The sequence below is a fragment of the Anabrus simplex genome, chromosome X (assembly GCF_040414725.1).
Source record: "Anabrus simplex isolate iqAnaSimp1 chromosome X, ASM4041472v1, whole genome shotgun sequence".
Classification (NCBI taxonomy): domain Eukaryota; kingdom Metazoa; phylum Arthropoda; class Insecta; order Orthoptera; family Tettigoniidae; genus Anabrus; species Anabrus simplex.
In genome coordinates, this window is record NC_090279.1 from 126,462,727 (window position 1) to 126,477,581 (window position 14,855).

The following is a 14,855-nucleotide window of genomic DNA, read 5'->3' on the forward strand; positions in this document are numbered from 1 at the left end:
TCCACCGATTCACCCACCTCATTCAGTGATGTTAGTGTCCCCACAAGCCATGAGTTAGCCCGAGCCACAGTTCTCACTTTAGGCAGATGAAAAATACACCTTTGCCTAGTATTGCGACGAGGAACATGTAATGGAATCAGCTCCAGTAATGTTGAGCAATCCACTCTATTCGTCAGAGACTTATAAAGAAAGAGGGTATTGGCACATCTGCGGCGTGAGTGCAATGTCCTCATGCTCATAATCTCACAAAAAGACTCGTAATCGGACGAAGAGAGAGAAATACCCAAACCCTTGTAGTTGATCCACTTCATGAACCGGTCTATTTCCCCTACAGTCGCCCACAATCCTGCGACTCTGTTACTGTTCTACACAGTGTAGCGTCATCTGTGATTGCAGTTCTTTACTTGTACCATTTATATGTAAAAGAAAAATAAACGGCCTGCGGGATCGCCGTCTTGATCATTACAAGATCAGATAACACTTCCCCTACTCTAATTCTCTGAGTCCTAACAGATACAAATTTAGCCATCAATTCAAAAACTTTTTGCCTAGACCAACAGCCCTTATTTTCAACATTAATCTCCCATAATCAACCCTTTCAAAAGCCTTCGATAGGTCGGTAGTGATACAGTCTACTTGACCCCAAGTGTCCAAAATATCTGCTATCCCTTGTTGGAATCCTACAAGTTTAACTTCACAGCAATAACCTTTGGTAATCCCGAACTGTCTTCAATCAAGCCAGTTAGTAACTTCGCCCACGTGTATAATATATTCAGCAAGAAGGAGCTTACAAACAGCACATGTCAAGCTGACTGGCCTGCAATTATATCGGCTTTCGCTTGTACAATGGGGCTACTCTTACAATTCTCAATTCATTTGGTATCGCTCCTTCACCCAAACAGTAATCAAGTAAGTATATCAGATACGGCTCTATATCACAACCTTTAATATATCCCCAGAAATCTTACCAGTCCCAGCTGCCTTTCGAGCTTTCTACTTTTCTACTTTACACTTGTGCAACTTGTAAATGTCATTATTATCATGTATAAATATAGGTAATTCGCCAATGTCAGTCGCCTCCTCTACAAGGACAGCATCTTCACATTCAACTAGCCTTACATATTGCTGACTGAATAACCGCCTTGTGTAAATCTTCGCATATTGGTTCCCGTTGTTCATTAACGATCCCTGGAATGTCCTTCCTGGCACCTGATTCTGCATTAGACTACGGTATCTTTACATATCCTTCCATTGCTTCCTGAAATTCCTTTGGCTGTCAATTATATTTGCCATCATGTTAACTTTGCTGATGTTTTCGCTAAACTCAATTTCCTAGTGAGCTACTTCAATTTCTCCTTAATCCCGCAACTATTCCTAACTCTATTTCTTTCGAATGTGCACATCCTTCTTAATCTCTTTATTTCCCTGTTATGATATATTGGGCCCTTGCCACTTTCAAAGGTACATATTCGTTTTCACACTCCTCAGCTATTGCTTAAAACCCATCCTATGGGCGGTTTACATTTTTATTTACCATTTTCCATTGGCCATAATTGCTTTTTTTAAATTTCCCCAATGCCACTGTTGTAAACAATGGTATTTCCTAATAATGCTAGCTTTATTAAATGCTACATCTCTTGTTTTGTACCACCCTAGCCAGTAATATTGCTCCAGACAGATTTCAGAGAAGGAATGATGGTGTTTAACAAATTGCAACAGAAGGTAGGAACTTGTCTCTGTGTACTACCTTCTTCCACCCTTGCTCTTCACATACTGGCCGCCATCTTGGCCAATCACCCGACTCTCCCGCTCCCCTGACGTTAGTTATATTTCTGGTAACTTCCAAAGTGAATCCACATTCATATAAATATATGTCACTGGCCTAACCCGGCAGGTTGATCGGGAGCCCTGCTGGATGTGCGAGCACGTTATATTGGACAGAGCTGGTTCTCTGCTCCACTGACTGTAACTATTTCCCAATGAAGCAGATAGCAGAGCCTGGGGTGTAACCTTATCGGATGAGTATCTGTTGAGAGACCAGACTAATGAATGGTTCAACGAAAGGGGGGGGGGGGGAAGCCTTTCGGAAGAGGCAAGGGCGGCAGTCTAGATAATTTACTGATATGGCCTTGTAATAATACTCAACATGGATTAGCTGTGTTGATACTGCTACACGGCTGAAAGCAACGGGAAACCAGAGACATAACTAACTCCCGAGAACATGCAGCTCTCTATGTATGAATTATGCACTGATGATGGCTTCCTCCATGGTAAAATATTTCGGAGGTAAACTAGTCCCCCATTCGGATCTCCGGGTGGGGACTACACGGGAGGGGGAGATCATCAGGAAGATGGATACTGACATTCTGCAAGTCGGAGCGTGGAATGTTAGAAGTTTGAATCGTTGTGGTAGGTTAGAAAATCTGAGAGGGAGAAAGATGGACTAAAGTTAGATGTAGTTGATACTAGCAAATGTACCCGTGCTTCGCTACGGTATTCTGCATTGTATACGAATATTGAAGAAAATACTGTACATGCAGTAAATAAGATTGTTTTAAAATAGCATGTCTCTTAGCGTTATCCGAGAAACAGCATGGAGAGGTCCCCATACGTTGTTTCCAGTGTAAAGTGCTTGTTACGGATTTGTGATGATAACGACAGGCTCACTTGTCTACTGCCATTCACAATCGAGTTGGGAAGTTTACATTATAATTGCAGGCCCCATTGCCTACTGCGCGGTCACAATCGATTTGGGGAGTTTCCGTTACAATGGCAGCTCCCCTTTCCTACTTCCAGACATATTACAAATTGAGGAGTTTTTATTATAATGGCAGGAAACTTCCCTACAACCAGTCAAAATTGAGTTGTGTATTTATCATTATAATGTTAGGCCCCATTTTCCAACTGCCAGCCAGCTTACTGCCAGTCACACCAAGTTGGTGAGTTTCCATCAAAATAGCAGGCCAGTATGCCTAATGCCAGTCACATTTTAGATGGGTACATCTGTTTATAACTGCGGGAACGCTTGCCTACAGCCAAACACAATCGGGTAAAGGGAGTTTTGAACAAAACTGCATGCTCCCTCGCCTTCTGCAAATCAAATCGAGAAGTGAATTATTCATTACAATGGTAGGCCTGCCTTATTAATGCCAGTTACACTGGAATTGGAGAAGGCCCCATTCCTATTCCCAGTCAAAGTCGGTGTGGGGAGTACTGATTACAATAGCAGACACACCCTTTCTCGATCGCTACAAAGTCGACATCAGTGAATATATATATTTCGACATACGAAAGTATGTGCTTGTTTACAATATTGCAGACCTTCATTTACAGATTAACTGCTGCTAAACGGTACATCATATCTAGAAAGGATTGTACCATAAGACGCCGGATTTAGCGGCCTAAATTGCTGGTCTTATGATTTCTCATCTATTAATGGGTCAGAATAAGGAATAAGGTAAGATTTGTGTAAGATTATCTCACATTGCATTGCTTTTCGTAAAATTGAGTGACAGCTACATACATAGCATTTGGCTCACATATGGCTACTGGGTGGACCAATTTTCGTGTAGAGTTTGATGATTCTATCTTTCCTCTAAGTGATGGAAGGTATGAATTATGTATGTGAAAAGTACAAATTTACTTAACATCGAGAAATATAGAAAAATCAAAGGTAAAATGGATATAAATACGACAAAAATTCGTAAGACCAAGGTTGTAAATCACTCCAAATTGAACGGGGATTGTGCCATCCGTTATGTGATAATACTTCCCGAAGGTCTCCACCATCATTAAAATTGCCTCCATATTTCCATCTTCTTCGGGATAGAAAGGGAAAAATTTAAATATCTTGGAAGTTTTCCGTCCGTTACAGGCTAAAACGTATAATTTTGCCAAGTTTCAATATCCTTCTTCGACTGTCAGATTATGCCGCAATCTGGGTTTTCGGTGAGGAGTGTAAAAATTAGAACTTTCAAGAAAATAAACCAAAAAATATGCAGATGGTCATTATTACCCCTTAAACGTGTAGCTGTACGAAAATTTCGCCAAAATAATCAATGTACAGGCACACAGTCGTTACGATTTTATTTACATAGTTAGATAAGGAACCTGCTCCGCGAACAACACCTTTTGGTCTATATCCGCTGGACTTAACCGGAAAAACGGACCGTTTATGATATCTCCCTTATTAATACTCCTGTCGGAAAAATGCACATGAAAAAAAGTTTTAGAGAGGGAATTCCATCACGTTTCGTCCATTTGCAGTCAGGTTGGTCTTGTACTGTATATATTGTGTAAGAGTAAAATCACCATTTCGGTTCCCTATAAACCGCCAGTCCATTCCGGGAACATGAAATGTTATTGACGATTAACACCTAGCGTTTGACAGGTGGATGTTAATGTAAAGTTTGACTCAAATATCTTCAGTAGTTTTCAAGTTGTAAAAAATACGCTTTATACGCACCCGCTCTTGAGTTAAGTGCGGTGGGACTTGTACCGGAAAACGGTCCGTTAATGATGTATCCCTTATTAATCCTCGTATTGAAATGATGCACATGAGGAAAAAGGCTTAGAAATGAATTTCCATTAAGGCAGGTAAATTTACATTAAGTTTCGTTGTCTATATTTTGTGGGATTGCAAAATGACGGTTTCGGTTTCGTATAATCCCCCAGTCAAATCAGGGATTTAGAAACAATTTTTGCCCTAAAACCTACCAAAAGACAGGTGTATTCTAAATATCAAGTTTGGTGGAAATATATCCTGTAGTTTCCAAGTTATAGACAAACAGACAAACAAACAAACAGACAGACACCAGAACTGAATGTATGCAGATGGTCATTATTACACCTGAAACGGATAACTGTACGGAAATTTCGCCAAAATTGTCAATGTACAGACACACTCTAGAAGTGCAGACCCTTATTTCGATAATTACTGCTTTGTAACTGTACGACGTATCTACAAACGGACTTCACCATCAGACGCCTATTTCAGTGATCTACATGGTTGGTCCTATGACATCTTCTCGTATCTCCTATATTCATGGGTTAGATTGAGTTAGAGTCATTGAATGGGGTGAAATTTTGTACAGTTTTTGGATGCTACTTTATATTTTTGATTCTCATATGACAGCTAGAATCATAAAATTTGGCTATAACATTGCCAATGGTCATGTCAATGTGCGTGCCGAATGTCATGATTCTACTTTTCCTATAAGTGTGTCAAATGATAACATATACGTGTAAAAGTACAAAATCAACTTGAAATCGAGAAATACAGCTGTATTTAATGTATTAGGGATAGAAATACGACGAAAAGTCATAGGACAAAAGTTGTAAGTTAGATCTCTACAAAATGAAACGCCATTTTCTTTATGACTTACTGATTAGCCACCAATTACCCCGAAACGAAGGTCTGCACCAGCGTTAAAATTGCATCCATATTTCGGAATTTTCCAGGGCCAAAAGTTATACATTTGCATAGCTTAGGATATTTCCTCAAAGGAAAGAGTGTCCAGCATTCGGGATTAGCACTCGCAAACATACGCGGTAATTAGGGAAGAAAATAATACAGTTTAGTAAGTTGAAATTAATAGAAAATGGATTATAACTGAGGACATCCGTATGACGACAAATATGTAAATACCAAGTGAATGTACTGGAAAATCAAATGCTCGTCAATAAATTATGCCGGTGTGAGTTATGGATATCAGAAAGCGGTAATCGGAGAGAAATTTAGGTGCAGGGATTCTTAGGTAATCAGATAAGAAGATTAATATTTGTGTTATTACTTAAGCTATTCGAGGACGGTTGTAACCTCCAATGATATTCCGCCAATATCCCGTAGAATGGCCGATTGACGACTCTCTTGCTTTCTACCCAAGGAACAACCACGAATTTAAAGAAATGATGAGGAAAATGGCAATACGTTACTTCCCTGCTGGCAAGCAGTCAGAGACGTTGCCATGGTAACCCATATATTCGTTATCGGTCTGTCGGTCACTCAATTCAGAGCATGGTGTCGGCAGAAAATAGTAAATTTCTCCGTCATTTGAAGAGTAAGGTAAATTATGAACATAACGAAAGTTGTTTATAATGAAGAGACCTTTCACATACGGTCCACAGAGTTTACAGGAAATCAATAGTATAAGAGAAAACGGAGGAAAACCGTTGTGGTTTTCCTATAAGACCCCCGTCTTTTCAAATATTTCAAAATGATATGCATATCGAAACCTTCCCCGGGGTGAGTATACTCAAAATATGAAGTTTGGTTGAGATCTATCCAGCCGTTTCGACGTGATGGTGGAACAAACAGACAAACAAACAAACAAACAAACAAACAAACAGACAAACAGACACGAACAACTTTATTTATAAGATAAGTGAAGTACGTTGGCAGAAAGAACAGGATTTTTGGTCAGGCAGCTACCGAATTATCAACACAAAATCAAACAGGGGAAATGCAGGAGTTGGTTTAATAATGAATAAGAAAATAGGGTAGCGGGTAAGCTACTACGACCAGCATAGCGAAAGAATTATTGCCGTCAAAATAGACACCAAACCAATGCACACCACGTCAGTGCAGGCCTATATACCTACTAGTTCAGCTGATGATGAGGAAATCGAAAGAATATATAAAGAGATAGAAGATTTAATACAATATGTAAAAGGTGACGAGAATCTAATTGTGATGGGAGATTGGAATATAGTGGTATGCAAAGGAAGCTAAAGTGATATAGTAGGAGAATTCGGATTGGGACAAAGGAACGAAAGAGGAAGTCGGCTGGGTGAATTCTGCACTGATCATAATTTAGTGCTTGCTAATACTTGGTTCAAACACCACAAACGACGGCTGTATACGTGGACGAGACCTGTAGACACTGGAAGGTATCAAATAGACTTCATTATGATTAGGCAGAGATTCAGAAACCAGGTGTTGGGTTGCAACACTTTCCTAGGAGCAGAAGTGGACTCCGACCACAACTTCTTGGTCATTAAATGCCATCTGAAGTTGAAGAAATTGAAGAAAGGAAGGAATGCAAGGGGATGGGTTCTAGACATGTTGAAAGAAAAGAGTGTGAGGGATTGATTCAAGGAACATTTTGCAAAAGGATTAAATGAAAAGGCTGAAGGAAACACAATAGAGGAAGAGTGGATAGTCATGAAAAAAGAAGTCAGTAGGGCTGCTGAAGAAATGTTTGGAAGGAAGAAAAGATCAAGTAAGAATCAATGGATAACTCAGGAGATCCTAGACCTGATTGATGAACGACGAAAATACAAGAATGCTAGAAATGAAGAGGGCAGAAAAGAATACAGGCGATTAAAGAATCAAGTGGATAGAAAGTGCAAGGTAGCTAAGGAAGAATGGCTGAAGGAGAAGTGCAAGGATGTCCAAGGCTGTATGGTCTTGGGAAAGGTAGATACTGCATACAGGAAAATCAAGGAAACCTTCGGAGAAAGGAAATCTAGGTGTATGAATATTAAGAGCTCAGATGGAAAGCCACTTCTAGCGAAAGAAGACAAAGCAGAAAGATGGCAAGAACATATCCAACAGTTGTATCAAGGTAAAGATGTAGATGATTTGGTTCGGGAACAGGAAGAGGCTGTTGATGCTAATGGAATGGGAGACACAATTTTTAGGTCAGAGTTTGACAGAGCTGTGAGTCCTAAATAGGAACAAGGCTCCTGGAATTGATGACATTCCCTCTGAATTACTGACTACCTTAGGAGAAACCAGCATGGCAAGGTTATTCCATTTAGTGTGTAAGATGTATGAGACAGGAGAACCGCCATCCGATTTTCGGTAGAATGTCGTTATACCTATTCCCAAGAAAGCCGGTGCTGACAAGTGTGAAAACTACCGCACCATTAGTTAAGTATCTCATGCCTGCAAAATTTTAACACGTATTATTCACAGAAGAATGGAAAGACAAGTTGAAGCTGAGTTAGGAGAAGATCAATTTGGCTTCAGAAGATATGTAGGAACACGTGAAGCAATCCTGACTTTACGGCTGATCCTAGAGGATCGAATTAAGAAGGAGAAGCCCACGTACATAGCGTTCGTAGATCTAGAAAAGGCATTCAATAATGTTGATTGGATCAAGCTATTTAACATTCTGAAAGTGATTGGGATCAGATACCGAGAACGAAGAATTATCTAAAATCTGTATAAAAATCAGTCTCCAGTCATAAGAGTGAGGCAAAGCTGCAGGTTGTCCCCCCTCCTTTTCAATGTTTACAAAGAACAGGCAGTAAAGGAAATCAACAAGGGATTTGGAGAGGAAATCACAATCCAAGGAGAGGAAATCAAGACCTTGAGATTTGCCGATGATATTGTTATTTTATCAGAGACTGCAGAAGATCTCGAGAAGCTGCTGAATGGTATGGACGAAGTCCTGGGTAAGGAGTACACGATGAAAATAATTAAGACCAAAACCAAAGTAATGGAGTGCAATCGAATGAAGGCAGGTGATGCAGGAAATATTATATTAGAAAATGAAGTCTTAAAGGAAGTAGATGAATATTGTTACTTGGGTTTAAAATAACTAACGATGGCAGAAGGAGGAAATAAAATGCAGACAAGCACAATCAAGGAGGAGCTTTCTTAAGAAAAGGAATTTGCTCGCTTCAAACATTGACACAAGAAATAGAAAGACGTTTCTGAAGACTTTCATCTGGAGCGTGGCATTGTATGGAAGTGAAACATGGACTATAACCAGCTCAGAAAGAAAGAGAATAGAAGCTTTTGAAATGTGGTGTTACAGAAGAATTCTGAAGGTGCGATGGATAGATCCAATCACGAATGAAGAGATACTGAATCGAATTGGTGAGCGGAGATCGATTTGGCTAAATTTGACGAGAAGAAGTGATACAATAGTAGGACACATCTTAAGACACGGAGGACTTGTTCAGTTGGTTTTGGAAACAAGTGTAGGGGTAAGAACGGTAGGGGTCGACCAAGGTATGAATATGGCAATCAGATTAGTGCAGAAGTATGATGCAGTAGTTACGTAGAAGTGAAAAGGTTAGCAAATGATAGGGTGGAATGGAGGGCTGCATCAAGCCACTCTATGGACTGATGACTCAAACAACAGCAACTTGTGAGATGACTTACCGAAGTGCCAAACTTCGTCCATCTGTCATATTTCAGGTCTTCACAAGCATAACATTCCAATATAAAACTAAAGTGTTCTATAGGCAAATGCACATATTTGTGAAACATTTGAACTGCAAATTAATTTGAAACTTTAAACCTCACTGTTGAAACGTTAGTTAATGACTCTCCTCTCCATGAATACGCTACATTACCATCGAATTGTTTTGAAAATAAAATACAGTCCGTGGTTACTCACTGGTAAGGTGATGTAATTTTTAAAATCGGTAAGTAGTTTTTGACTCTATCCGTTACAAACAATATTCTTTATAATATTAGTATAGATTTATTACAAGGATCTTCAAACATGACACCTGACTAACTTTATTAATTCTGCTCATCACTAACTAACCGCTTAGTGCTAATTGAAAATTTTAACATTATTTCAGATGGTGGACACGTTAGCTATTTCAACTGAAATGCTAGAAGGATTTGTCCGTAATTCATCACCTGCAGATCATTTCTCGTTTTCAGCAGTAATCATGTCAGCGTCACACGAAGAAGCCTCAACTTCAGAATGTTTTAGTTTTTTAAGTTATTAAATTGTGACACTAGAACTATTTACGTTTGCTGCTAACCACATAGAAATTGGTAAATTTTCTGTTAATATTTTATGTATTACTTGTGAAAAAAACCTACTTTCGAAACCCATAAACTGTGAGTGTTAATGCGAGCTCCTCGTAACTTTTATGGAGCACTGTATCCGTGCGGTCGCTGAAGTAAACATGCAGCCTGTTTTTGCTTATTGTTGTCAACAGCCAGGAAGAGTCCAGAAGTTCAAATTCACGGGATGTATGCTTTGGTGACATACGTATTTAAGGCAGCAATAAAGCTGTTAGCACAGCGTATACCAGACAAAGTGTTTCACATCACTTGTTTGAGCAGACTACAGTATTGCGCTATGCAATATAAGGTACTAAGGAAAAGAAGATTTATTTCTGTCATTCTTATGTAGCACTCTAGATAATTTCCTTACCAATGTAATACACACACAAGTTGTTATGTTCAGGTCTTGACACACAGTCTTACTAATAAACATCCTTATACACTTGTTTAACACTTGAATACACGTTCATGGCCACTTTTTCTGGTTAGGCCGATCTGTATATAAATCTGAATGTTATCGGTTGACATAGGTAAATATCCAGTTATGTACAGTATTTCAAGCCGCATCTAATGCCGCTAACAAAAATAATGTTAAAAAAGGAATCGAGTGTGAAAATATAAAAAAAATGGAAAGTTACTTCAGATAAAAAATCATCATAGCGTGGAACCTATTATGTCATAACTCCCATTTCATCTTCATTAAGTTTTCAATTATTTCACAGGTGGTAAAGAAACATTTCGGATTTTAAATTTGAATGATAAAATATCAGTACGTGTCATTCCTTACAGTCATGTTCAGAAATTAGTGTGCGCAAGCACGAAAACGTCAGTCGCTGGCCAATGTCTTTACTATTAACTCTACATTGAGGGGAGGGGGAAAGCAAGGCAAATGGTCTCCGGATACGGAAGTTACTTTTAAAACAAACCTCAAGTTTTTACCTCGCTTAGTTCTTAATTTGTGACAGGAAGAACGTCTCGTTTGTTTAGGTTTCACGCGTGATGTGCCAGTAGGGATCTCACATTCCTTGTACATTTAAATCTCCAGACAGTCACATGCACTCCAGTGTTCATTTTATTATCAGTACAATACTGATGAAATAAAAATCAGTGATAAATGAACTCTTGAGGACAAGTGGATTGTGGTTGTGAAGTTTTGTGTAATTTGAGAGTGCGTGCTTTTGCGTGGGGCTTTTTAGTTCATAGCAAAAAGGCAGAAGCCTGCACAATGGATCTTCAATATAAGAAGAAACGTTCCATAGTAATAATTGTCACTGATAATAATTACTAACCTCTTTCCTCGCTCATATCCGCAGTGCTGTGAGAACTTGAATTTCGCATGATATGAAGCCGCCTCTAGGATCTTTAATTAAGTCATTTCTGGCTGTGTTAAGGAGAATTCGAGCATGCGCCTTCGTAAATCTACATTTAATTTTAAAACTTCCGTCATCTTGTTTCACTCCACCTCCTACAGTGTTTTATTTTTCAGCCTCCATAATCATAAAATGATCTGTCTTCTACTATGTCTTCACAATATCTTGGAGATCATCAACGTTATTTTCCGTTCTTTCAATGTTTGCTCAATGGATGAGTCGGATGTTTCACCACGATTATATTACTGCAGATAAACTGATCACTCGTTTCTTTTTCGTCAGTCGGTCCTGGTCTGTACAAGTAATTCAGCGAATAACTATAACAGACGTATACACGGGAAGCTTATACACGGTTTATTAGTAACTAATTGCATATCAACGGTGTATAAACCTTGTATAAAAGTGTGTTAATTTATTAGTAAGACTGATAAATATTAAAACATTAAGACCACTGTCGCTTCCTTTCGCTCCTAGTCATTTCCTATGCCATTATCCCGATGAAACCTGTTCATGGCAGTTCTGACACCAGCTGCTCTGTTAACGACAGTGAAGACTGGAGTTGGGATCATGGCTGAATCTTGATGTACGCCAATTTCAGCAGCGAAAAACGAACTAGATTCCTCTTTCGTAGAGGGACGGACATATCTTCCTTAGTTTGGAGGTAGCACATGTTCCATCATCTTAGTCATTAAAAGCAATACAGTACACATTTTGGCTGGAGAGTATTAAGTACTATTACATTAACAGTCCTCTCAATAGTCGAGAAACAAATTAAATAGGTAATATGTTAACTCGTGAGCAGCTCAACAATAGGGGCAGGGTGTGGTCGGATCACACGGAAGAACGTCGGTTCGATTCCTCGTCAGGAAGTCGACAAATTTCAGAAAATAGATTTCCTTCTCCGGAAGGGCACATTGCCCTGAGGGTCGCTCAGTCTACACCCGGTAAATTCCTTGGGGTAAAGGCGGCCGGGCGTAGAGCTAACCACTCTGCCCCACCAAGTGCCGAGGTTACGTATAGTGGACTGTACGTCCGAGCTGATAAGTGGTGTGGAGGGAGAGAGGAGGAGAGGACAACCGGTCAGTACATAACACTAGAGTAGTTCAGTCGACCAGTTGGATGACATGCATATTGCCTATCCCGGTCTTCGGCGAGGGGAACTTCTGCGCCTTCTGTATTTGGAGTCGTCCTCCGACCAGACTACTAAGCAGTATCGAACGGTAGAGAAGGGAGGCACGATGAAGTATTTATGAAGCAATCGTGATCAGTGGAAAAAGGTAAATGAACATGTAAACGGCCTATGAGATAGATTTAAAGCGATTCTCGAGATGTTTAAAAACAGGTAAGTGCCTTTCATGGTGAAAAGGAAGAGTTGTTACGGCCCACTATAATACAACAGATAACAAAGTAGTTTAGGAAAGAGATGCAGGTCAGAAAATCTATTTATCAATTAGAGTGAAGAAAGGACAGACTGCTGGATTTTTCTAGGAAAATTAAATTACGAAAAAAGTCATCTAAGGAAAGCAAAATGGGTTTAATGGGTTGGTTACTTGCAAGTTATGAGAATGTTAGTGAAAGTGTTGAGGTATTTATTGACACATTAGGGGAGAAATAGGTTCCTGGAAGTATATTCCAGGGATCATGAATGATCAAGGGTAGTGTCCTGGTACAGGTGGTGACTAATACTAGCGACGGACGGAAATTAGCGTATAATAACAAAGTTCCTTACATGGGAGATACTAAGAACTAAAGCTGAAATTGATAAGGAACCAGGGAATACACAAAGAAGGTAAAGGGTCGGGATACAGTTGGGTATCTGAAGTACTGATCTGATTACAGTTTGCAAAAGGGAACAATACCAAATGCATTGAGACTTGTAATGTGCAAAGTATGGGTTGGTTAACATAATGTGGGTAATTAGATGTCAGTGACATGTAAGGTGTGGGAAATAATTATTCCCAATTATATTTAACACAGCAGTTGTCAGGATAAATGGCAAGATAATTGAAATCTTCAAGGCACAAAGGAGCGTTCGCCACGGCTGTATATTTTCCTATTGGTGGCAAAAAGGTATCGAATCTCCGATATGCAGATGACACTGTATTGATTGCCATGGCTGAGGCAGAAATGACAGAGCTTTTAGACCGGTTCAGAACTGAGAGCATCAGTTTGGGTTTGCATATCAACACGCAAAAGACAAAAAATTTGGTAGTTTGTAGGCCTGGCAAGCTGAACAAACTCAGTACCTTCAGCGAAATGGAAATGGTTACTGAAATGTTTTACCTGGGTGCCATTATAACTAGCAATAACAGCTGTGAAATACAGATCAGGGGAAGGATTGCCATGGCCAGGAATATCATGTCTCAGTTATCTCATATTTGGAACGATCGCTACATTTCTGTAAAGCTGAAGATGAGACTAGTACAGACACTGGTACTCTCTGCCTTCCCCTATAGTGCTGATTCAGATTTGAATAAGATCAAGTCTATCGAGAAGTGGTGCTGGAGAAGAATGCTTCGCATTCCTTGGACAGCATTTCCAATCTACGACTACATCCTCAAGGAGCTGAACATCAATACCAGGTTATCGGCAAAATGTCAACAGAGGATTCTCCAAATCTTTGGTCATATTATGCGTTGTGGAGAAGGAAGCCTTGAAAAGCACATAATCTTGGGAAACGTGCCTGGAAAGAGGGAGCGTGGGCGAGCACCTATACGCTGGACATGCAACAAAGACATCGTTCATACAATCTACCGATACAGCAGAAGACCGTGGAGGATGGAAACGGATACAAAGAAATATCTTCAGAGAACACGATCCACAGGATTGAGGGACCGATATAGACCGACATATTTAAGATGACATGAGGATGAGGACTCTCTTGATGTTAGTTGACAGTTCTGTTAAAAACACCATTTAGCGGGGAACCATTAAAATTAGTTCCCTTACGATTACCTCTTGTTTTGCTATTAAGCCTGTTGATAGGCTACGTGCTGTGCAGTGAGGGCTCGTGAGGGATCACACAGACGACAGCAGAACTAAACTAAACGGAAATAAATTAATTCGTAGGTCATGACGCTTCACTGAACATTCACGGTCTTCGAAATTGTGTCCCGAAGGTGTTCGTTTACGTGGCAGGAAGTGTACCGAGACGAGGCTGACCGGACTGAACCCAGCAAATTGAGTTATCTACAGTAAATAATAATCTCAGAATACAGTACGTTGTATAGTATATAAAACAAGTATATTCTATAGTAAATAATGAATACCGAATAGGGTACGTTGTATAGTAAATGCACTAAGTGTATTGTGCAGTAAATAGTGATCTCAGAATACAGTACGTTGTATAGTATATAAACCAAGTATATTGTATAGTAAATAATGAACACAGACTACAGTACCCTGTATAGGAAATGCACCAAGTGTGTAGTAAATAGTGAGCTCAGAATAAAGTACGTTGTATAGTAAATACACCAAGTGTATTGTATAGTAAATAACGAATACAGAATACAGTACGTTGCATAGAAAATACACCAATTGTAAGTTATAGTAAACAGTAATCTCAGAATACATTACGTTGTATAGTATATAAACCAAGTGGGTCCTGGGAATCAACCTGGGAGGAGTCATTATGACTCTGGCAAATGGGAGTGAAATGCGTTGTTGCCAGTCATCTGCAACATGAAGATATTGGATTCAGCAAGAGAATCCAACTAGCCTCTTTC